At 43.2% G+C, this 26,300-nt stretch overlaps 1 long non-coding RNA gene across 1 annotated transcript in view; it reads right to left on the reverse strand.

Moving 5' to 3' along the window:
- The window catches only part of LOC124619873, a 1,840,881-nt gene that overhangs the window by 696,707 nt on the left and 1,117,874 nt on the right, over positions 1 to 26,300 (reverse strand). The window contains exon 4 of the long non-coding RNA XR_006980155.1: positions 12,651 to 12,689. This is a non-coding gene — a long non-coding RNA (uncharacterized LOC124619873). The remainder of the gene's footprint in view (positions 1 to 12,650; positions 12,690 to 26,300) is intronic.

A 26,300-nucleotide genomic window follows, 5' to 3' on the forward strand; every position in this document is an offset into this window, starting at 1 on the left:
GCTTCGGTCCGGAACCGCGCAGCTGCTACTGTCGCAGGTTCGAATCCTGCCTCGGGCATGGATGTGTGTGATATCCTTAGGTTAGTGAGGACTGTACGCTATACTGACGACATCTTTCAGCCAGTCATGTGTGTTACCTCCGTATGATGCTGTATTTTCAATAGTTTACGATGTACTGCACTGTCAAACGTGTTACAGAATGCAAGGAGTAGAGAATCTACGTTCTGATTTCCATATACCGTTGCAAGATATCTGCGTACAAATGACGCTAATTAGAAGGGCGTGCTGAAAAGTAATATTTCCGAATTTTTATTCTGATCTCAGTAAACACGTCATACGTATTACTCGATTGATTTTCCTTTTTCGCTTACACAAGCTACAATCCTCTGCCGCAAGAACTCTCCGAATTGTAGCGTTTATCGTGGCGGTGTATAACGTAACTATGCTCATGCGTGAGAAACGGCGCGCTGTGATCGACTTTCTAGCAAGAGAATATTTCGTCCATACATAGAGAAACCTCTCCTTCAGCATGAAATACCAGACTACACACGAGCGCTGCGACACGTGCAACAATCCGATGCTTTGGGATCGCTGTCTTCGATCATCCTCGACACAGTCGCGACTTGGCCCCATCCGATTTTCATCTGTTTCCAAAAGTTCAAGAACGTCTTTGAAGACTTCACTTTGATCGTCATGAAGCGGTGGAAGCAGAGGTGAGGTTGTGGCTCCGTCAACGAAGTCATTCTATAGTGATGGTAGCAATAAACCTCTCGTTGGGAGAATGGTGTTCGCCTCCACTGTGACAAAGTGAAGAAGTAACTAAATAGATATGAACAATAAAGGCCTAAAATGTTAATTATCTTTGTTTTACTTGGAAAGCCCTAAGAGTTTTCACAGAAACAGTTCGGAGAAAATACTTGTCAAGATACCATCGTATGTTTCACAGGCGTGTATGTTTCTTTCTAAACCCACTTTGAATCACTCAGAAGAGCTGTATTTCCCCTGTCTATGCCACAACAGTCGGACTCTCTTAAAAATGCTGATCTGCAACTGTGTGTGACGTAAAATGTTAATATGTTTTGTCTGTTATTTATCTAATTTTGCTATTTTTGACAGTTATCTTAGAAGTGATGAAGCTTCATTTACTAAATACAAAAATCATCCTTACTTACGAAGATCAGATTCTGATAACGTCAGATAAGCATCTCTCAATCAAAGAGACCAACTGTATAGGATAGTGTAGGGTCTGTCTGTATAGGTTTTGAACGTGTATGACAGTCTTTTCAAATGTGGCACATTTGCCAGTCAGGTGTATGAGAATAGAGCTTTACATTAAAAGTGTTTGAAATATTGACAGTGTCTCCCCTAAGAGCCGTCAAGTGCTTTTTCTATGGTGTTTCGACAGATTTTTGCAATTCCATTGTGCACTCTGTGGATGGGGTCTGCCCAAACAGATAATGCTCATCACATGTTTATGCGACGCTAAGTGTGACCGGAAAGCTTTGGTTTGTTTTCCGTTACAAACAAATGATTTTTCAAGAGGCATTTTACGTGGTCATTCTATAGGGTGGTTCCAAATTAGTCTATTGCGACATTCGTTCTAGCGATATATGTTAACAGGGACAGTAAAACACGAAGAGTGGTCAGTACTGGAGCAGCGACTGAGCAGCGCTGATGCATGGTGGTAGCTAGGGCGATGCTGTCACTGCTGGCGTACTTATTCCTACTTTACTGTCACATATCGGTAAAATGACCGTCGTAGTAGACTAATTGGGAACCGCCCTCTCTAATGGGTACGAAAAATTACACTTTAGAAATAATGTTGTTTGTAACAGGGAACAAACCGTCGCTTGCAGTCGACACTGGACGTCGCTTAACTGCAGCTACACCATGCAAGAACGAAACTGCCAATATCTTCTGAAACACCAGATAAAATGAGCCCGATGGTTCTTATGGAGGACACCCTGGATGGTAAACAGAGAGCCATGAAGCGTATTTAGGGTGTGTGATTGTCGTTATTGGCAGTGTGCGTTACTAATGGACACATGTTGTTGTTGTGCTCTACAGCCCTGAGACTGCTTTGATGCAGCTCTCCATGCTACTCTATCCTGTGCAAGCTTCTTCATCTCCCAGTTCCTACTGCAGCCTACATCCTTCTGAATCTGCTTAGCGTATTCATCTCTTGGTCTCCCTCTACGATTTTTACCCTCCACGCTGCCCTCCAGTACTAAATTGGTGATCCCTTGATGCCTCAGAACATGTCCTACCAACCGATCCCTTCTTCTAGTCAAGTTGTGCCACAAACTCCTCTTCTCCCCAATTCTATTCAATATCTCCTCATCAGTTATGTGATCTACCCATTTAATCTTCAGCATTCTTCTGGAGCACCACATTTCGAAAGCTTCTATTCTGTTCTTGCCTAAACTATTTATCGTCCACGTTTCACTTCCATACATGGCTACACTCCATACAAATACTTTCAGAAATGACTTCCTAACACTTAAATCAATACTCGATGTTAACAAATATCTCTTCTTCAGCAACGCTTTCCTTGCCATTGCCAGTCTACATTTTATATTCTCTCTACCTCGACTATCGTCAGTTATTTTGCTCCACAAATATCAAAACTCCTTTTCTACGTTGTAGTAATTTAACACCCTCAGCATCACCCGACTTAATTCGACTACATTCCATTATCCTTGTTTTTCTTTTGTTGATGTTCATCTTATACCCTCCTTTCAAGACACTGTCCATTCCGTTCAACTGCTCTTCGAAGTCCTTTGCTGTTTCTGACAGAATTACAATGTCATCGGCGAACCTCAAAGTTTTTATTTCTTCTCCATGGATTTTAAACCTACTCCGAACTTTTCTTTTGATTCCTTTACTGCTAGCTCAATATACAGATTGAATAGCGTCAGGGAGAGGCTACAACCCTGTCTCAGTCCCTTCCCAACCACTGCTTCCCTTTCATGTCCCTCGACTCTTGTAACTGTCAACTAGTTTCTGTACAAATTGTAAATAGTCTTTCGCTCCCTTTATTTTACCCCTGCCACCTTTAGTATTTGAAAGAGAGTATTCCTGTCAACATAGTCAAAAGCTTTCTCCAAGTCTACAAATGCTAGGAACGTGGGTTTGCCTTTCCTTAATCTTTCTTCTAAGATAAGTCGTAGGGTCAGTATTGCCTCACGTGTTCCAATATTTCTACGGAATCCAAACTGATCTTCCCCGAGGTCGGCTTCTACCAGTTTTTCCATTCGTCTGCAAAGAATTCGCGTTAGTATTTTGCAGCTGTGACTTACTAAACTGATAGTTCGCTAATTTTCACTCCTGTCAACACCTGCTTTCTTTGGGATTGGAATTATTATATTCTTCTTGAAGTCTGAGGGTATTTCGCCTGTCTCATACATCTTGCTCACCAGATTGTAGAGTTTTGTCAGGACTGGCTCTCCCAAGGCTGTCAGTAGTTCTAATGGAATGTTGTCTACTCCCAGGGCCTTGTTACGACTTAGGTCTTTCAGTGCTCTGTCGAACTCTTCACGCAGTATCATATCTCCCAATTCATATACATCTATATCCTCTTCCATTTCCATAATATTGTCCTCAAGAACGTCGCCCCTGTATAGACCCTCTAATACTCCTTCCACCTTTCTGTTTTCCCTTCTTTGCTTAGAACTGTTATTCCATCTGAGCTCTTGATATTCATGCAAGCGGTTCTCTTTTTTCCAAAGGTCTCTTTAATTTCTCTGTAGGCAGTATCTACCTTATCCCTCGTGAGATAAGCCTCTACAGCCTTACATTTGTTCTATAGCCATCCCTGCTTAGCCATTTTGCACTTCCTGTCGATACATAATGGGGCAAAATATTCTCACCTGCTGTCTGAGACCTTTGAATGAATCACCCCTTTGCACTCTATTAGAAATTAGTTCACCAGTGTGCCAGTTAAACAACTTCAAGGAAGTAAAACACAGATAGAAAGATTTTATTACTGAGAGAGTACCTGGAGAAATTTATGGCACGTTCAGACTCTGCGAGCTTATAGACATTCAGTGCACACTTCGTTAATCGTATCCACGCACTTTGGTTTATGTCATGTGAGAAATGTTGATATTATCAAAGACAACAGCGTTGAAAGATATATTACACCATGGTATGGATGAAACTTGATGTCAACGAAAATATGTGCGTTCACTTAAGTACAGGGCTTGTATGGAAGTCACGATTCTTCAAGGCGACGTCGAGGTATCGGGAGACCGCCGTAAAAGTGCGCCGCCATGAATCGCTAATGGAAAGGCCGTGTATCCGATACATAGAGGTAAACAGAGCAAGGGGTTGTGCGGAGAGCAGGCCTTCTTATAAAGAGGAACAGCTGGTGCAGTGTGGTGTGCTTTCAGACTTTACGCTTCATCAATATCTGCCGTGTTCCTCAGTGCGGGGGGAAGGGAGCGGGAAAAAGCCCTCAGCGAAGAGCCGCGTCATTTAAATTTTGTGTTGAGAACAGCTTTGCTTTAACAGCGGCGCGCGAAACACGACTTAGCACTCCCCCGGAAGATGTCTGAAAGGAAGAGGTAAGTTGCGGAAACTTGTCAAGGCGGGAGACATAAATAAGATGAAATCTGTGGCAGTCCATCGGTGTCAGCTGCAAGATACTGAACAATGTTCTGCACTACAAAGATATTGAACAATTTTCTGCACTACTAAGGGAGGCAAGGATGCTCCAAATGATACATGAAGTATTAACGAAGTGTTCGCTCTGAAATCTGATGCACATATTCTTTCCCTAGAGAATTCTAACTGGGTTCAGGAATATGAAGTATTACGAACTAATTAAAGAAGAACGGAAAAACTGGGAGTGGTTAACTTCCCTGACGATCGGTTTTGATTCCGATGAAATTTGTGAACACACGAGGCAATACTGACTCTTCGACGTATCTTAGAAAATAAATTCTAACAAGTGCATGTAAAAAAGTAGACAACGTTGATTTTGAAATTCTGAAGGTAGCAGAAACAAAATTTAGGGAGCCCAATCTTACCTACAACTTGTACGGAAACCAGACTACACTTACAAGTCTCGAAAATGAATGGAAAGCAGTAGTAGAGAAAGAAGTGGGACACGATTGTATCCTTTCCCTAATATTATTCAACCTGTATTTTGAGCCAGATGTGAGGGGAAAGCAAGAAGAAATTTAGAGAAGTAAGTAAAGTTCAGGGAGAAGAAACAAAAACTTTGAGGTTTGCTGATATTCTAATTCTGACAGAGTTGTCGAACGGATTGAACAGAGTGGACAGTGGCTTGTAACATGAACATCAACAGTAAGAAAACAAGACTAATGAAGTGTTGTCGAATTAAATCGATGGTGATAGAGTAACACTAGTTGACGGTGCCGTTAGTAAAGAGGATGTATAACACACGATCAAAAAGTTTCCGTTCTAAGGGTTTACAGTCCAGTATCGGTATGCCAGTCACGTGAAATCACCTTGAGCACTGAGGCTTTTATTACATCGACGTACCAAGTTGAAAAATCCATTTGGTAAAATACTGGGTCCTGCTCCGTGGAGAAGTCTGTAACTGCCCTGCTACACTTCCTCGTCCAACAGAAATCGTCAACCCTCCAAGGCCTCTTTCAAGGGACCAAAGCTGTAACAATCGCACGCGGAGATATCAGGACTACAGGGCGCGTGCTCGAGAGTCTCCCATTTGAGTTGACGTAACTCCCGCGTTTGGCAACACAGTAGATCGGCCTCCTAGATCGACTGGAGTCATGTTTGGAATCGCAACCGGCCCGGAACTTGGTGCACTATTTTCGACAGACATGCTGCCCAAACACGTTCTTCAGTCACCGATGGATGTCTACCGGTATTTCCCTTTCGGTAGCCAAAAAAAGAAAAGCAGCATGTTGGTCCTGTTTGGACGAATTTGGTAATAATGTCACCATAGTTCTCGTTCCTCCTTCTACTGTACTCACGTTGGAAAGACACTAATGCCACACTAATGTCTTGCCTATGTGGCAGTGTTATATTCTCACATCACAGTCATGCTACGTTCCATATTCGCTGCAGCAATGCCCTCAAATGGAAACGTTTTGATCGCCCCTTATAAAATGCAAACTAGAAATAAATAAGGAACTACTTCTTAAAAAGAGATTTATGTTAATACTGTCTTAGAACCCGCTACTTCGCTCGCATAGAGTGTATGGCCTGCAGAGCGATTTTTTGTTTAAATTGGTTTAATCGAATTTTTATTTTTTCATAAATTGCAACACTTTCTGAGTTTGTCACGCTAATTAAGGCCATATAAGCATGGTCTTTTCCGAATGTACTTCTGAACAAAACGTGATTCTGGTATGTGGAGTCCAAAGCTTTTGTTAATCATGCCTTTTGTCTTCTTCTGGAGATACCTCCATAGGGAGTTTCGTTGCCCATCAAATATTTCTTTAAATCTAAGCTAGAAGAGAAACTCCAGTTTCCGTAAGTTAAGCTATAAATTTTTTTAATGTAATGAAATACTTCCTTGGAAATTTTCATCCATTGTTACACTCCTTTCGGCGTTGAATTTCCAGAAACAATGAAACACTTATTTTTCTTAATTTCTAACCGAGAAGTCAAATACCAGATGTCAAAAGTGTTGCCTTAAAAATCCTGTAATAGTACTACAGTAGTTATTCATTTTCAAAAAATTTCACCAACTATTTTATCCCCTAAGTGGCTGAATTTCCAAAAATGTTGAAACACAAATACCAGCTTTCATAGTTCTAACTTCAAAATTCACTTAATACCGACGTGCTTTCAAAAAGCCTTTCATCCAGTGTTTCACCCCCTTACGAACTGAATTTTGGATAAACCCTTCTTAAACGATGCCCTCTCAAAACTTCAAGTTTCTGTCCTTAGCGATTAGGATTGGGCGGTGATGAGTCAGTGAATCAGACTGACCCTATTTCATACCCTTAGGGGTTGACTTTCCAAAAACAGTGAAATACGTATTATGTCTTCTCTAACTCAAAAGCGAAACACCAGTTTTCATATATTTACCTTTAAAAATGCTTTCACAATAAAATAGTTCATAGAAAGTCTCATTTCCCATTTGAACCCCTTAGGGGTTCAACTTCCAAAAACACTGAAACACGTATTTTTTACGTGTAACCAAGAGGTCAAATACCAGTGTTCTTTGACGTATCTGTAAAAATACTTTAGTAGTTCCTTAATAATGATATATTTTCAAAACACGCTTTCACCCACTGTTTCAGTCACATAGGGTTAAATTTCCAGCAATGCAAAATCACGTATTTCTTTATTTCTGGCCCAGAAACCAAGTACCAATTTTCGTTGGTTTAAACTCAAAATTATGCCTTAAAAGCGACTTTTTTTTAAACTTAATCCTTTACTTTACACCCACAGGGTTGGAATTTTGAAAAATCTCTTCTTAAACGACGCTTACAGACTAAGATCCACTCCATCTCCAAATTTCAAGTTTCTATCATTAGTGGTTTGTGCTGGGCAATGATGAGTCTTTATTACATACACTACTGGCCATTAAAATTGCTACACCAAGAAGAAATGCAGATGATAAACGGGTATTCATTGGACAGATATATTATACTAAAACTGACATGTGGTTACATTTTCACGCAATTTGGGTGCATAGATCCTGAGAAACCAGTACCCAGAACAATCACCTCTGGCCGTTATAACGGCCTTGATACGCCTGGGCATTGAGTCAAACAGAGCTTCGATGGCGTGTACAGGTACAGCTGCCCATGCAGCTTCAACAGGATACCACAGTTCATCAAGAGTAGTGACTGACGTATTCTGACGAGCCAGTTGCTCGGCCACCATTGACCAGACACTTTCAATTGGTGAGAGATCTGGAGAATGTGCTGGCCAGGGCAGCAGTCGAACATTTTCTGTATCCAGAAAGGCCCGTACAGGACCTGCAACATGCGGTCGTCCATTACCCTGCTGAAATGTAGGGTTTCGCAGGGATCGAATGAAGGGTAGAACCACGGTTCGTAACACATCTGAAATGTAACGTGCACTGTTCAAAGTGCCGTCAATGTGAGCAAGAGGTGACCGTGACGTGTAACCAATGACGCCCCATAACATCACGCCGTGTGAATCGCCAGTATGGCGATGACGAATACACGCTTCCAACTTGCGTTCACCGCGATGTCACCAAACACGGATGCGACCATCATGATGCTGTAAACAGAACCTGGATTCGTCCGAAAAAATGAAAAAATGACGTTTTGCCATTCGTGCACCCCGGTTCGTCGTTGAGTACACCATCGCAGGCGCTCCTGTCTGTGATGCTGCGTCAAGGGTAACCGCAGCCATGGTCTATGAGCTGATAGTCCATGCTGCTGCAAACGTCGTCGAACTGTTCGTGCAGATGGTTGTTGTCTTGCAAACGTCTCCATCTTTTGACTCGGGATCGAGACGTGGCTGCACGATCCGTTACAGCCATGCGGATAAGATGGCTGTCATCTCGACTGCTAGTGACACGAGGCCATTGGGATCTAGCACGACGTTCCGTATTACCCTCCTGAACCCACCGATTCCATATTCTGTTAACTGTCATTGGATCTCGACCAACGCGAGCAGCAATGTCGCGCTACGATAAAACGCAATTGTTATGGACTACAATTCGACCTTTATCAAAGTCGGAAACGTGATGGTACGCATTTCTCCTCCTTACACGAGGCATCACAACAACGTTTCGCCAGGCAACGCCGGTCAACTGCTGTTTTCGTATGAGAAATCGGCTGGAAACTTTCCTCATGTCAGCACGTTGTAGGTGTCGCCAGCGGCGCCAACCTTGTGTGAAAGCTCTGAAAAGCTAATTATTTGCATATCACAGCATCGTGTTCCTGTCGGCTACAGGCCCGTCATCTTCGTGGTGTTGCAATTTTAATGGCCAGTAGTGTAAATAGGCAAATAAAATATGGAATACACAACAACTTCATTAAAATGCACGTAGTTTTTTTTAATATGAGCCTTGGAACTTAAATAGTGGCAATTATTTATTCACAGCCGATACAAAAGAGTTACACGTTTGTACCTGTTACTGTCCTTGAAAGTACTCACCAGCTTTGTGTAGAACCCGTTGCCAGCGATGTGGAAAGCGTATTATACGGTTAGCAGAGCTTGTTCTGTTGATGATGCGACTGAAACGGTCTACTGCCTGTCGAATCTCTGGAACGGTTCTGAAGCGCGTGCCACGAAGTTGTTCCTTCATCTTCGGAGTCAAACCAAAGTCACAAGTACTTAAGTCTGGGGAGTATGGTGGATGGTACAATACTTCCCAGTTCCATCGACCGAACAGAGCAGGCACAACTTGCGCTGTATGCACACACGCATTGTCGTGCAAAATAATCGGTGGTTTGCGCAGAAAGTGTCGCCGCTTCTTTCGCAAAGCTGGTGGCAGGTGATACTCCAAAAACGAACAGTAATACTGTGCATTGACGCTTTGCCTTGGAGGAATGTAATGCGTTAGGATAACACCATCATAGTCGTACATCGTTACTTTAGGTCGCTCGCTCATAAGTGACTATTTCCCTCGATTGTGCGCATGCCGGTGACGTGGGATGGGCGTACCCATTTGCTCAGAGGTAAGGTAGGTGTGTTAACAATGGGTGCTGTCAGTGACAATAGTAGATTCCATTGCATAGTGTCTCCACAGCAATGTTGCCACTATTTAAGTTCCAATCTACGTATGTTACTGCGTCAATGTCATATAAATTGAATAATGTAGTCAGCGATGAAAAAAATATAAATTTAAAAAAATAGATGTTAGCAGAATACGGACCGTCGCATCATCCACGACCCTCTTTCTGTGCGCAATCTCTTACTACTTGCCACAATGACTTCTTACACCCTGCACCTTCGCACAGATACACCAAATACATAACAGATGCATAGAACTTCTTTCGCAATTTTCTAGGAACTGCTAGAGCAGAGCACCTTACTACTCGCACTTTATGTTTTTCTAATGGCCTGTAAAGGTGTACAAAGTTTCAAATAAATCCGTGATCCTAACGTCGTGGCCACCACTTGTAAAATATGATTCCGTATCGCCCGCATCTAGGGACACTCAGCCAGCAGTCAGTCATATTCTTAAGCGCTGCTGACTTAGCCCTGCATTCCGAGCGTCAACGCGTGCTTAGCGGTGGCATGTTGCCTAGAGACGGTTTTGATTTCAGTCGCCCAAACCTGTCGGATACGGTAGTCAAGTTCTGTGACCTTCAGAGGGCTAATCTGTTTTAACTACAGTATACAGTGTGTTACAAAAAAGTACGGCCAAACTTTCATGAAACATTCCTCACACACAAAGAAAGAAAATATATGTGGACATACGTCCGGAAACGCTTACTTTCCATGTTAGAGCTCATTTTATTAGTTCTCTTCAAATCACATTAATCATGGAATGGAAACACACAGCAACAGAACGTACCAGCGTTACTTCAACCACTTTGTTACAGGAAATGTTCAAAATGTCCTCCGTTAGCGAGGATACATGCATCCATCATCCGTCGCATGGAATCCCTGATGCGCTGATGCAGCCCTGGAGAATGGCGTATTGTATCACGTCCGTCCACAATACGAGCACGAAGAGTCTCTACATTTGGTACCGGGATTGCGTAGACAAGAGCTTTCAAATGCCCCCATAAATGAAAGTCAAGAGGGTTGAGGTCAGGAGAGCGTGGAGGCCATGGAATTAGTCCGCCTCTACCAATCCATCGGTCACCGAATCTGTTGTTGAGAAGCGTAAGAACACTTCGACTGAAATGTGTAGGAGCTCCATCGTGCATGAACCACATGTTGTGTCGTACTTGTAAAGGCACATGTTCTAGCAGCACAGGTAGAGTATCCCGTATAAAATCATGATAACGTGCTCCATTGAGCGTAGGTGGAAGAACATGGGACCCAATCAAGACATCACCAACAATGCCTGCCCAAACGTTCACAGAAAATCTGTGTTGATGACGTGATTGCACAATTGCGTGCTGATTCTCGTCAGTCCACACATGTTGATCGTGAAAATTTACAATTTGATCACGTTGGAATGAAGCCTCATCCATAAAGAGAACATTTGCACTGAAATGAGGATTGACACATTGTTGGATGAACCATTTGCAGAAGTGTACCCGTGGAGGCCAATCAGCTGCTGATAGTGCCTGCACACGCTGTACATGGTACGGAAACAACTGGTTCTCCCGTAGCACTCTCCATACAGTGACGTGGTCAACCTTACCTTGTACAGCAGCAACTTCTCTGACGCTGACATTAGGGTTATCATCAACTGCACGAAGAATTGCCTCGTCCATTTCAGGTGTCCTCGTCGTTCTAGGTCTTCCCAGTCACCAGTCATAGGCTGGAATGTCCCGTGCTCCCTAAGACGCCGATCAATTGCTTCGATCGTCTTCCTGTCGGGACACCTTCGTTCTGGAAATCTGTCTCGATACAAACGTACCGCGCCACGGCTATTACCCCGTGCTAATCCATACATCAAATGGGCATCTGCCAACTCCGCATTTGTAAACATTGCACTGACTGCAAAACCACGTTCGTGATGAACACTAACCTGTTGATGCTACGTACTGATGTGCTTGATGCTAGTACTGTAGAGCAATGAATCGCATGTCAACACAAGCACCGAAGTCAACATTACCTTCCTTCAATTGGGCCAACTGGCGGTGAATCGAGGAAATACAGTACATACTGACGAAATTAAAATGAGCTCTAACATGGAAATTAAGCGTTTCTGGACACGTATCCACATAACATATTTTCTTTATTTGTGTGTGAGGAATGTTTCCTGAAAGTTTGGCCGTACCTTTTCGTAACACCCTGTAGATCGGCGTATCAGGCATCATTTGGTAACTTATGCGAAACGACTGAAGTCTAAGGTCCAGTCAGCACGGTGTGCATCCGGCTCTGAGGTCTGCGATTTGACGCCATTTACAATCTGCAGTAAGTTAGCTGTTGACGAATGGGAACGGTTTCGAACTAATTTAAGCATAGCAGAGGTTGAAAATACCGCTTGAGTTGTAAACCACTTTATTTTCTCACAACAGGTTTCGGACTGTTATAAGCGCATCCTCAGGTGTTGTAGTTGTGCTGTGGTCCCCGAGCTCCCCGTGTACCAGGCGCCGTGTGCTGCCTATGAGCGTAGAGCATGGAGTCACTCGGCTACACTCATGAAGTTGTATTATTAAACTGCATCTAACCATTTGAATGGTTGTGCCCATGAGCGGAGAGCTGACTGAAATGACTCCGAACTGCTATGATGAAAGTCATATTATGGCTATTAAATTCAGCGTTGTGCAAGAATTCAGACTAGTGTCTATCTAGTGATGCCTCTTGATTTCGAGTTTTCTTGACTGCTTGGTCACGATGGTTGAATGTGTCTAAATGATTATTGCTATTACCTGTGAAGTTTGCCAAAAAAAAAAAAATATAAAAAAAAATAATTCTGTAAATTTTTTTATGCTAAAAATATACCAAGTTGCTGTACTATGGCTGTAGAGTGAGTGGTTTCATATTTTTGAATTAAAGTTTCCTGTGGCCTGGTACCACCCGCTGACCCAAATCCTCGTTAGAAGCTCCATTTTCATTCTCTCACACGGAGAAATAGTTATTTTTAGCAGAACACTTACCTGCGGAATGTGATCCTGAAGAACGCTCAGACGTTTACCCTGCAAAAGAGAATTCCTCATTAGATACTGAGAACGGTTTGGAATTACGACGTAAGGTGATGAAGTCTAGTCTTACTATAGAGGTGGCACTGATCAAATTACATTTTTTAAATTTTTGTACATAAGTCTGCAACGACTTATACTGTCAGCCTGATCAGCAGTATGGATTTCATTTCACTTTAAAAGACCATAAATATGATATCATCATTTCAACAATTTCAAATATTATGTGAATGTACTACTGACCAGCGAAACTTTTTTTGACGTCAGCAATCATTCCAAGCAATAAAATTTTATAAACGAAATGTAGCTATATTTTTCCAGAGACCTTTTCAAGTCTCAAAAATCTATGATGTATATACACAGACTGCAGCGACAAATGAAAATTTGTACCAAGGCCGGGATTCGAAACTGGGTCTCCTGCTCATTAGCAGGTTTGCTAACCACTATGACACGCTGGCACAGTACTTCGCCCAAATGTATCCACTACCCTAGCACGCGCCCCTCCTCAGTCCAAATTCCACGCCTCCAGCCCACTTGGTATTCCCCTCAAACCCGAACAGTGTTGCAGGGGCTCTCCAACAGTATTGGAATAGTAACTCAGCATCGAACCGATTTTCATTAGTCGCTCCAGTCTGCATAAATACGTCATAGATACTTGAGGCTTGAAAAGATACCTGGGACCATATAATTTCACTTGATTAAAGCGCCTATGCTTAGGTTTCAACAGGTTCCTCCACTCTGTTCGATGCTGGGGTACTATTCCAGTACAGTCTACAGAGCTGTTCTAGTTTAGGGGGAATGTCAATAGGGCTGATCCGTGACTGGGATATAGGACTGAGGAGGGAGGCGTGCTAGGGTAGCCCATGCAGTTGTGCAAAGCCACTGTGCCATGCATACATCACAAAATTTTATGAAATGAGCATTTAATACAACAGGATAAAATATTTTTAAATGTGTGGGTGATCTGAGGGTGTACATCTACATCTACATATATACTCCGCTAGCCACTAAGTGGTGTGTGGTGGAAGGCACAAGTCGCGCCAAATTCATATTCCCCCCCCCCCCCCCTGTTCCACTCGCGGATCTGGCGAGGGAAAAACGACTCTCTGAACGCCTCAGTACGAGTGTGACATTTAGTACACGGAGGTGGTGTCTTCGACAGCAAGAACGGCTCCAATATGGCTGGGCAGTGGGCCAAGCTGAGCTTGGGCGATGATATGTCATTTCATGCTGCTTCTATATCGAAGTTTATTAACCAATGTGACAGGCAAGTCATGGTGTGCCAGCTTCTTGGCAGCCGATAACCAGATTTGTTCAGTGGATGATATGGATGGAGAACGTATTGGCCAGGGCAACAGACGAACACCCTATGTAGCACGACTGATAAGGTCAACAAGTTGTTCCGTGTTTTGTTCAAAAGTAAATTCGCAGACATCTCAGAGATACAACACGGCCACTGGCATCAGCACGTCGTAAATATGTTGCTGGCCATATTACCGGCTATGTGAGTGGGAGGTGATTGACTTGTGTACCAATGGCACTCAATATGATGATGCGTAGTGCTGGTCCTGTGTGCTGCCGGATAATGCAATTTGCATACGTTCGTTCTAATCGGACAAACAGCGATGCGTCCATCGTGATATTGTACCACGAACACAAATGTCTGAAAAGCGCATTTTTCCCTCTCCTGTGTCCAGCTTTCACGTCGGGCGCACCACTGTCGACATACCTCTGCCCGCTGGTCTACATCTACATCTACATCTACATCAATACTCCGCAAGCCACCTGGCGGTGTGTGGCGGAGGGCACTTTACGTGCCACGGTCATTACCTCCCTTTCCTGTTCCAGTCGCGTATGGTTCGCGGGAAGAACGACTGCCGGAAAGCCTCCGTACGCGCTCTAATCTCTCTAATTTTACATTCGTAATCTCCTCGGGAGGTATAAGTAGGGGGAAGCAATATATTCGATACCTCATCCAGCAACGCACGCTCTCGAAACCTGGCGAGCAAGCTACACCGCGATGCAGAGCGCCTCTCTTGCAGAGTCTGCCACTTGAGTTTGCTAAACATCTCCGTAACGCTATCACGGTTACCAAATAATCCCGTGACGAAATGCGCCGCTCTTCTTTGGATCTTCTCTATCTCCTCCGTCAACCTGATCTGGTACGGATCCCACACTGATGAGCAATACCCAAGGATAGGTCGAACGAGTGTTTTGTGAGCCACCTCCTTTGTTGATGGACTACATTTTCTAAGGACTCTCCCAATGAATCTCAACCTGGCACCCACCGTACCAACAATTAATTTTATATGATCATTCCACTCCAAATCGTTCCGCACGCACACTCCCAGATATTTAACAGAAGTAACTGCTACCAGTGTTTGTTCCGCTATCATATAATCATACAATAAAGGATCATTCTTTCTATGTATTCGCAATGCATTACATTTGTCTATGTTAAGGGTTAGTTGCCACTCCCTGCACCAAGTGCCTATCCGCTGCAGATCTTCCTGCATTTCGCTACAATTTTCTAATGCTGTAACTTCTCTTTATACTACAGCATGATCCGCGAAAAGCCGCATGGAACTTCCGACACTATCTACTGGGTCATTTATATATATTGTGAAAAGCAATGGTCCCATAACACTCCCCTGTGGCACGCCAGAGGTTACTGTAACGTCTGTAGACGTCTCCCCATTGATAACAACATGCTGTGTTCTGTTTGCTAAACACTCTTCAATCCAGCCACACAGCTGGTCTGATATTCCGTAGGCTCTTACTTTGTTTATCAGGCGACAGTGCGGAACTGTATCGAACGCCTTCCGGAAGTCATGGAAAATAGCATCTACCTGGGAGCCTGTATCTAATATTTTCTGGGTCTCATGAACAAATGACGCGAGTTGGGTCTCACACGATCGCTGTTTCCGGAATCCATGTTGATTCCTACAGAGTAGATTCTGGGTTTCCAAAAACCTCAAGGTTAGCCTCTTTGCTGACAGTTCGTGGTGTCCGAGATATTCTGACACTGTCAGTGTGGATACGTATCTCACTCCAAACAGGCACCTTTCCTGCCTCAAGGAAGGATATGGTGGTCGTTACGTAGCGGCCAGTTTTCGTCCAATGTGCTGGGCGAGTTCATTCGTTTGTTTGGAAGGGGAGGCCAACATTTGTTTGCCCACTTTCGGCAGGTTGGCGACAATAGAGTCGAGGCGCATGACCTGCAGTCTTTCCAAACAATTTTACAGAAACTATTCGGTAAAAAAAGCATGCTAGCTTCATTATGATGTGTCCACCATTTCGTTAATGGTCGTACGTACCGTAATATTTGTATTTAAGTAAGTCACTAACCGAAATTCGAAGAAGTTTGCAATGAAAAATAGAGTTCTGTATGATTTTGCGTTTGGTTCATACTGTATAATTGTTGCTGTACATGAAATTTAGGTAACATATTGAATTTCTTTTATACTTGGGTGGAGGTCTCCGTCTGTCACCAACCTAGAGAAAACTGATCTGATGTAGCACACTCATATGCCTTAAACCAGACAATCGTCGGAGAGTTGTTTGGAGGCAACCCAGTCAGGCTGAACGCCTTACACTGTCCAGGGAGTGCAGCAAGGTGGAGGTTCCCTGCTATTTTGGGGTGGCGTTATGCGGGGGCGATGTACGCCGCTGGTGGTCATGGAATGCGCCGTAACGGCTGTACGATACATGAACGCCATCCTCTGACCGATAGTGCAACCGCATGGGCAACATATCGGAGAGGCTTTCGTTTTCATGGACGACAATTCACGCCCCCATCGTGTACATCTTGTGAATTCTTCCTTCGGCATAACGACATCGCCCGACCAGAGTGGCCAGAATATTCTCCAGACATGAACCCTATCGGGCAAGCCTGGGAGAGATTGAAAAGGGCTGTTTATGGACGACGCGACCTACTAACCACTCTGAGGGATCTACGCTGAAATGCCGTTGACGAGTGGGACAATTTGGACCAACAGTGCCTTGATGAACTTGTGGATAGTATTCCACGACGAATACAGGCATGCATCAATGCAAGAGGTCGTGCTACTGGGTATTAGAGGAGCAGGTTTGTACAGAAATCTGGACCATCACCTCTGAAGGTCTCTCTGTTTGGTGGTACAACATGCAATGTATGGTTTTCATGAGCAGTAAAACGGACGGAAATCATGTTTATGTTGATCTCTATTCCACTTTTCTGTACAAGTTCCGGAACTCTCGGAACCGAGGTGATGCAAAACTATTTTTGATATGTGTAGATATTAATCAAAGCAGTGGTGACAGCAGATCTTCAAAATGGTCACCATGCAAGTGTGGGCTTGGGGAGTCTCCACTTATTATTTCCGAAAAATGTGAGCATGGGCTTTAGTTTAGAACGGCACTTCCCCTTCAGGGCTTGGGATTTCCTCTACAGCACCTGACCATAACCCCCGCCACTACAGCTCTGCCTACGTTGTGTCCTGTCAACTGCACATCCTCCAGCCACGTTATTCTGCGCCCACTCTACGTGACGTGGCTGTACGATCCTGCACGGTCGAGCAAATAATATGGCAATGTCCTACATGAGCGATCTGATTGAAACAAGTCACAGGTGCAGGACCATGCGAATATTCAACCGATCGAATGTGAAGTGTTGTCTCTGTCTAACATGTGTTGCACAGTCGCAATGTTCCACCAAGCACTCAACTATCCAGTCAATGTGTCACATTTAGTATGAATAGACGACATAGATTTTTAGTGGAAAACTCTATCATACCTGTCTTTTCATTTCTTTTGGTTTCAATGTTTCTTTTCTTCGTCTGTCTTATACATAACTATTTTTTTTTCAATCGGAGGACTGACAGTCATCACTTCCGGGTTACCCACAATAATAGGTAGCTCGCGAAGTGTGTTCGGCAAATCAAAATTAGGCTCACAAACTTCGCTCGCTGCGAGGCGCATTGTAATGTCCCCACAGCAAATACCCTCTACCACGCACCAATTAAACATTTTCAATCAAACCACCCACATTCATTCACTTTGGAAAAGTTATCTGATCTGATTTTCTCGCGATATATGCGACGACAGCTCGTCGACCTCAAAGTATTTTCTAGTGCATTTATTCTTTGAAATAACGGAGATGCATATATGTATTCTCCATGGTTGTTAGAGGGGTATCTAGGACAGGTTCTGGAGTATCGGTTGAGGGATTGACGTGTTTATGAGAGATACATATTCTGCTTTTCTTCTCGCTAAAGCGAGCCAATTAACATTTGTGCGGCTAGCGGTTTGTTTTAAAGAGAAAGAGATTGTAAAAGGAAAATAATTAAGGAGTGGAATCACCGGAGATCTGGACATGTAATGGAGATGGATTTAATACACGATTTCCTTCATAAATAAGGTTTGTGACTTTTTTATTCTGGAGTGAATGAACGAAAGAGTTTCTTCTGAATCATATGTTGATCACGTTGGCCCTGTAATTAGTGGGGAAGTTTCAGCTGTGTCGAAGAGAGCCTGCAATCACTGAGTCTGTGTTAAATCGTCCAAAAAGGCTTCGTACACATCTGGAATTCGCAATCTTTCGTAAAAGGAACAAATTGTCCAAACGATTGATTCTCCCGACTGACTGCAGTGTTTAACAGTAATAATATATGTAAAGATCTCTTACAGCAAGCCAGCTGCTGTTTACCAAGACGAAGGACTCCACCAAAGATTGAAGACAACAGATACACGTCTATACAGACAAGACATTACACAGAGATAGTGGCTAGCTGCACTGATCATCTATTCTTAGATTAAAGAGACGGCAACTTATTATCCGAACATTTAAAATGTTAAAAGTGCTTGGGGAAGGCGGATCTAATTAGCTTTCCTCAACTTCTTATTACTATTTACTGCGTTCAACTTGTTACAATTTGTTAAGTTCAACCAGCGGCAATCTTCCTTGCCTGGTGGCCGCTAACGCCCCAGTTACCTGCCCTGGGGGTTATTGTATGTAACGGCCGTCTACGTTTTCTCGCCTTGCCGCTGCTGTCCGGTAAGGCGTGTAGTTTTGATAGCTTTCTCGATTGTAGGTCGGTTGGTGATTTTTCTAATCTGATTGTAGTGATTCCTTTCTCGTTCCGGGCGCTTTAAACACAGTATTCTGGGGATGTAGTGCAGACTGCTGGTTCTGGCTTTGGCGTATTGTTCCATCGTTGCATTTGGTTTATCGGATGTCAGATAGCTTCAGCAATATTATCAGTAGCCATTCGTTAGACTGCTACTAGTCTGAGTTACCATCTTGTGAAGTGAATGCAACTCTTGGCTGCCTATCTCATGCTGGCGACAATGTCCGTCCTCGCAGCGGCAGGCCTCGTACTGCACAGACAATGTGCAGAGAGAGTTAACGAATTGCTGACTGCTGACAGACACTTCACAGTGAACGAATTGTCACGCTACGTTGGGATAGGGGAAGGAAGTGTTTGCAGAATACTGAAAGTGTTGACGTTAAAAAGGGCTTGTGCCAGGTGGATTCCCAGGATGTTGACAGTGGTTCACAAAGAAACAAGAAAAACGGTATGCAGCGAACTTTTGGAACAGTACGAGAATGGTGGAGATGAATTTCTTGGAAGAGTTGTGACAGGTGATGAAACATGGCTCCATCATTTTTCACCAGAGACGAAGAGGCAACCAATGGAGTGGCATGATGCAAATTCACCCAAGAAAAAAAAAATTCAAAACAGCACCTTCTGCTGGAAAAGTTATGGCTACGGTGTTTTTCGATTCCGAAGGACTCTTGCTTGTGGACATCACGCCAAATGGATCCACCATAAATTCTAATGCATATGTGACGACACTGAAAAAACTTCAAGCTCGACAGCGTCGTGTTCGACCACATCGGCAAAAGCATGATGTTTTGCTGTTGCACGACAATGCACGGCCACATGTCAGTCAAAAAACCATGGAAGCAATTACAAAACCCGGATGTACAACACTGAAACACCCGGCTTACAGTCCTGACCTGGCTCCATGTGACTATCATCTCTTTCGGAAACTGAAAGACTCTCTTCGTGGAACAAGATTTGAAGATGATGACTCCCTTGTGCAAGCTGCCAAACAGTGGCTCCAACAGGGTGGTCCAGAATTTTACCGTGCGGGTATAAAGGCGCTGGTTCCAAGATGGCGTAAGGCAGTTGAGAGGGATGGAAACTATGTGGGGGAAATGAAAATATTGTTCCTAAAGGCTGTATCTACACACTGTAAAACTTTCAAACATCTAGAATAAACGATGGATTTCAAAACAATAGTGTGCATTTCTTTCGGAGTGACCCTCGTACATTATATTTTTGTTTTCTCATCTTAAAATCGCCCTCAACAGTTCTTTTTATGTCTTATGGAACCAAACTGCTGAAGTCATGGTCCTCAAACTACACTAATCTAACTTAAACTGATTTACGCTAAGGACAACACACACACACCCATGCCCGAGGGAGGACTCGAACCTCCAACGGGGAGGAGCCGCGCGGACCATGACAAGGCGCCATAGACCGATTGGCTACTCAGCGCGGCCCTCAACAGATGTTCAACGTCGCTATAATTTAGTGTTTTCAACTGCAGAACCGGTTTTGTAGCGCCCACGACATAATAATAACGTTGTAGTTTACGTATCCGTGAACAGCAAGGGTTGTTACTACAATTTTTCATAATAATGGTGAAACTCTTCAAGCGTATGCCTTCGGCACATATTGTAGCTGTCAGTCCTCAGCTCAGGACTTTAAGTGGGCGTTGAATTGAGCAGGTAATGTGGTAACGCTACTGGTGTAGGAGGGCTGAGATCAGGATCTGATGTTGACGGCTATCATGCGCCTTGCGCTCTCAGTGAAATAGCACAAAGCGTACAGCGTTATGTCTTCAGAGATGTAGTCAGTGGCTGGGCACAGAAGTGCATGCACCATGGAGACGTGCTGATGCCTTGTCTGCAAGTCATGTCTGCTACGGGCCAGTGTGACGGTCGCGTGTGCTGTCTGGGTGGCAGCGTTGGGCATCTCAGTGCTGTCAAGGAGCAAACAGGGCCTTGCACTTACTACGACGCAGACGTCGGGTGTCATGAAGGAGGAAGTCCAGGACCCAGATTGGTGACACGGCATACGGCCAGGAAGGCAGTACTACGTACAGCCAGGGATGTGGTACTACTGAGTCAAGCCCAACGGGTTGTAAGTAGTAGTTTCCAGTCACTTGTCATCACCCTTTAGTATAGTAAGGCCCCGGCTCGCCCACATCGTCTTCAATCACGGCAGAGGCCAGGCAGCAGTGACAGCTTTCGGCTGCTAAATTCCACTAGGCTGGCTGGCTGTGCTCTCGGAGGCGAAGTCTTCTGGCGGAGGGAACCTGTACCACTGCTAACCATTTCCTTTCCTGCTCCATTCGCTAAAAGAGCGAGGGAAAAACGATTGCCTGTATATCTCCAAACGAGCCTCAATTTCTCTAGTCTTTTCTACATGTTAATTATGCAAAATTTGCGTTGATGACATTGCTGTATGGAGTGCCCAAGTCAATTGCCCTCCCCAATACAAACTTTGATTCATGTCTTCAGCTTATTTTACCCTTCCTAGATCGTCACTATAGCCGAGGATCCCCTGCATTGGAATGGCACCCCAGCATTGGATGTAATGTGGAAATCCGATACCTCACATGTAGGTGATCTCAGATCTTATAATTAAATTTTCCTTGAGACACTTGGGTCTCATCTTTGTCTAATTATAAGAGGTTTATATCATCTTCACCTGAGGTACGGGATTTCCCCATTACGTCCAATGCTGGGATGCTATTCCTCATCAATAGGGACGGTATAAGAAGGGGAACATAAGCTGAAGTTATGAAGTTTGTGTTGGGGAGGGCATTGGACTAGGGGAGTTCCTGCAGCCAGGTGACACAGACTGTTGTGGTGGTGTAACGGTTAGCGTCCTTGCCTAACAAGTAAGGAGACACGAGTTTAAGTCCCGGCTGTAGTAAAAATTAATTTTAATTCATTTCTTCAGATTCCATCATCTATGTAGGTATTGTTCAGACCTACTGGAAACAAATCTAGCAGCCTGCCTCTGAATTACTTCGACGTCCTCATTTAGTTTAGGCTGGTGCGAAGCCCAGACACACGAACAGTACGCAACAATGGTTGGCACTATTTCCCTATATGCAGCCTTCTTTACAGATGAACCGCAGTTTATTGTAATTCTCAAAATAAACCGAAGTCGACAATTTGCCTTTCCTACTACAATACTTACATGCTTATCCTGTTTCATAGTGCTTTGCAGTGTTAAACCTAGAAATTTAATCGACTTCACTGCACAGAGCAGTGGACTACGAATGTTGTACTTGAGTACTACAGCTTTTTTCTACTCATTTACATTAACTTACATTTTACTGTGTTTAAAGCTAGGTCCACTCATCACACCAATTAGAAATTTTTTCTAATTCAGTCAAGGACGACACATTTCCATACACCACAGCATCATCAGTAAACGGCAGCAGACTGCTACTTACCCTCTTCAACAAATAATTTATGCACTACTCCTCTAGATTACCAGTACCCCGCCGTCGAGGACAACATACCGGGTTCTGTTACTTAAGAAGTATTCGAGTCACTCACACATCCGGGAGCCTATTCCGTATGCTTGTACCTCCAGTAACAGTTGGTGGTGTGGCACCTTGTCAAATGACTTGTGGAAACCTAGGAATATGGGATCCACCTGTTGCCTTTCATCCATGGTTCCAGAGTCTACGTCGAGACGAAGACGGCGTGGTAGCGGCTGGGCATGGAAGTAACTCATGGCTCCGTTATGCAAGGCCCGCAAAATAATGTCATACTGTGCCGTTTGTACTTCTCTATTACCACTCGGTTTGATGTGGCAGTGTATGATGAGTGACACTCTGCCTTCTGCGACATAACACTCCTCGTGTATGCCTGATACCGACCGTGACACACTGGTTCATTGTCCTCTGAGTTACGTAATAACTCTAAAAATGTATATATGTATCTACGAATCGAATTTTCTGTGCATCAACATATTGATTCCAATCCTTTTGAAACCTAGAAGTCAAGGGAAGGCAGGATTCAGTTACGATTGTGGACGGGGCCGTAATCACATACTATTGGTTGCATTTTACAGTTACACACAATTTATTTTAAACCAGTAATTCCAGACTCAACAAGAAATGAAAATACATGTTATTAATCAAGGAATAAACAGCTGTGTAAATAATAGTGTTCCAGTGCGTCACAATTTAGCAAATCACCATTAAATACAGATACAACAGATAATGTTTTAAAAACAAGCCACAACATCCACTGAACACTATACTGCTAGATTTATTCCAGAAGGCGACCAGAACTATTAACTAGACATATATAACCCTTAATGTAGGCATTACAAGGTACTGTAATAAATAATACAATAATAAAACACAAGGACCAGTACATACGTTCCTTAAAGCGTACTGAGGCAGATTATACAAGCAGAAGGCGTGGGCTGAAGGAGCGTTACACTGAACTACTGGCTATCAGACCTCCTTTTAGAACATACATGTCTTACAAGAATCAAGGGGCCACAGACGGTGCTCCAGGAATCGAGAATGGCACGAAAGAGAGAGAACCTGAACGTCAGCTACCGCCTACAAGAGATGATAACAAAGGTTTCAAAAATGACGACTTATTCCTGTGATACCATTACTACCTTACACCAAAAACTACGAAACCTGCACAGATGACAGACGTTAGCGGGAGCCGTAAATATAAGCTTGAGACCGCGGAAAATCATCATAACTGACGTGACGTAATGTTACACCCATCGCACATTCTCATTTCCAGCCAGTGCAGTAACATTACTTAAGCCGCACAGAGAGTGGTAACTCAAATTCTGGCCGCAGAGCGACGTATTATACTGCTGCCAGACCATAGCCGCCCATAAGTGGTGAGCGAACAAGATAACAACAAAGACAACATTTATATAAATTAAGAAAGAAATGGCTGAATTCGAGGTACTCATTACTGCAAAAAAGATTATGCAATTGAGATGGAGTGGGCTGTTGCATCTCATAATATTCCCTCAGCCGGACAGTAAGTGTTAACACAAATGTTGGCTGAAGAGCGACATGGTATATCACTGCCAGACAATAACCACCCATGAGTAGCAAGCGAATGAAATAACAGCAAAACACATTTAGAGCAATTAAGAAAGAAGTGGCTGAACTACTCATTAATCTAAAAAATATTATCCAATCGAGATGGAATGAGATATTTCACGTCACGTGATATAATAAAAAATTAAGGTTCGTTATGACTGTCAGTAAAGCATGAGAAATACTTGGTGAGTATTGTCTTTGCTTTACGCACATTGTAGGTTAAAACTACAAATGGTAACTTTAATTGCTTCAGTTTCAAATAAATTCTGAGCAGAATTACTTTCAATATTGCTATTAAATATTCTTGCAGAGCTGTGGAATTATTTTTCTCACAGCAGGGTCTACAAATTCTTTGAAACATTAGCTCTATCACTTATTAAGGTACGTGGTTCGATGAGTATGTAGACAATACATATTTTATTTGCTTAATCTCACTGAATGTCAGGTACTTAACTTAATGTAAAATTTCCCCATTCTTGCTGCTATTAGGTAACGTACTCTGCATATGCAGTACGGTACGAGTGAAAGTTGAAGCAAAATATGGGAATTCTTGCGACTGTAATTAAGTATTTTGATAGAGTAGCATGGAGAGCTGCATCAAACCAGTCTCAGGACTGAAGACCACAACAACAACAACAACAACAACTTTAGAAGTTAATGATTTCTCACTACTATTTAGTAAAAATTGGCTCTCTGGACCGTACTTAACAAAATTAGTATGATGAGAGGTAAAGGCGGCCAACAATGCGATTAGGCCACTATCATACTACCGAGGAAAGGACGCCACTTTTAAACTAACAAAATAATATTATTTTAAACTTTACAATAATAAATGTATTTTTAAACACAGACCAAGAAATTATTAATATTTACACATCTTGAGAGACGTGCATCGAGAAATATGTTAGTGCGTCCATTCAGTTCAACGGTACTAGCCAGAGAAATAAAACATTTTATCAAACAAATCTGGCATCTGGTTTTGTAATATTTTTTTCTACGCGGTCACACACATTCGCTACTCAATGTTTCATATTCGGTTGAATTTACCTTGCTAGTCAGACATGAGTATTTTTTAACGTACATTTAACGTCTTTACTGAAGTCAGCTGCAAGAGACGGTGCATTCAGTGTTTAGCACAATGGACTCGCAATTCTGCTTAAGACCTTCCTGATGCAGATCTTTCGTCGTTTCTCCAACTCGTTTATGACAAGAGTCAGGATCATTCTCTTGAAAAGCACTCGTCCTGTTTCCTTCCCAATTCGAAAATTGTGCTCCGTCGTTAATGACCTGTTCATATACGCGACGGAAATTGGAAATTTGTATGCGGTCTTATGGGACCAAACTGCTGATGTCATCGGTCCCTACGCCTACACACTACTTACTCTAACTTATACTAACTTACGCTATGGACAACACACATACCCCTTCCCGAGGGAGGACTCGAACCTCCGACGGGGGAGCCGCACGGACTGTGACAAGACGCCTGCCGGACTGCTACCACGCGCGGCTAGACGCGACGCAATAGTCAATTTGTCCATGATTTGTGTTTCAAGTAACAGCCTCACAAAAGAAAATATGGAGATAATGGATCATACGTTGCTAACACATCGACGGTTAAAGATGGATAAAATAGGTTAAAAAATGTAAACGCCATATGGCGTTGTTGGCTTCAGTTTTGCTTCCACTGTCAAGCGTGACCCCAGGAATTGCTCTCTGGTGCCTTTACCTTTCCTGGAGCCAAACTGATCCTCATGTAACAGTTCCTCAATTTTATTTTCTATTTTTGTATATACTATTTTCGCCTGTAGCTTGGGTGCATCAGATGTTAAGCTGAATGTGCCATAGTTCTTGCACATATCTGCCATTGGTACCTCCGAAACTGTGTGTATGATAATTTTCCGAAAGTCTGTTAGTACAGCGCCATTCTTATAGATTCCATTCAACAACTTGAATAGTCGGCTGACTCACATTTCCCCCAAAGTTTTTAGAAATTAGGATGGAATATTAGCTATCCCTTCTGCTTTATATGATCCCATGTCTTCCAGAGATATATAAATAAATTTTGACTCTAGTCCCGGAACCCTTATGTCTTACTTATCAACTTCAGTTTCGTTCTTCTATAAAGTCATCAGACAAGTTTGTAGAGGCCCTCAATGTACTATTTCCACCTATACGGTCTTTCCGGCTGGCCGCAGTGACCGAGCGGTTCTAGGCGCTTCTGTCCGGAACTGCGCGACTGCTACGGTCGCAGGTTCGATTCCTGCCTCGGGCTTGGATGTGTGTGATGTCCTTAGGTTAGTTAGTTTTAAGTAGTTCTAAGTTCTAGGGGACTGATGACCTCAGCTGTTAAGTCCCATAGTCCTCAGAGCCATTTGAACCATTTGAACGGTCTTTCCTTTGCTGTGAACAGTGGAATTCCCATTGCACTATTAATGCTACCACTCTGGCTTT

Source organism: Schistocerca americana, chromosome 6, assembly GCF_021461395.2.
Source record: "Schistocerca americana isolate TAMUIC-IGC-003095 chromosome 6, iqSchAmer2.1, whole genome shotgun sequence".
Lineage (NCBI taxonomy): Eukaryota > Metazoa > Arthropoda > Insecta > Orthoptera > Acrididae > Schistocerca > Schistocerca americana.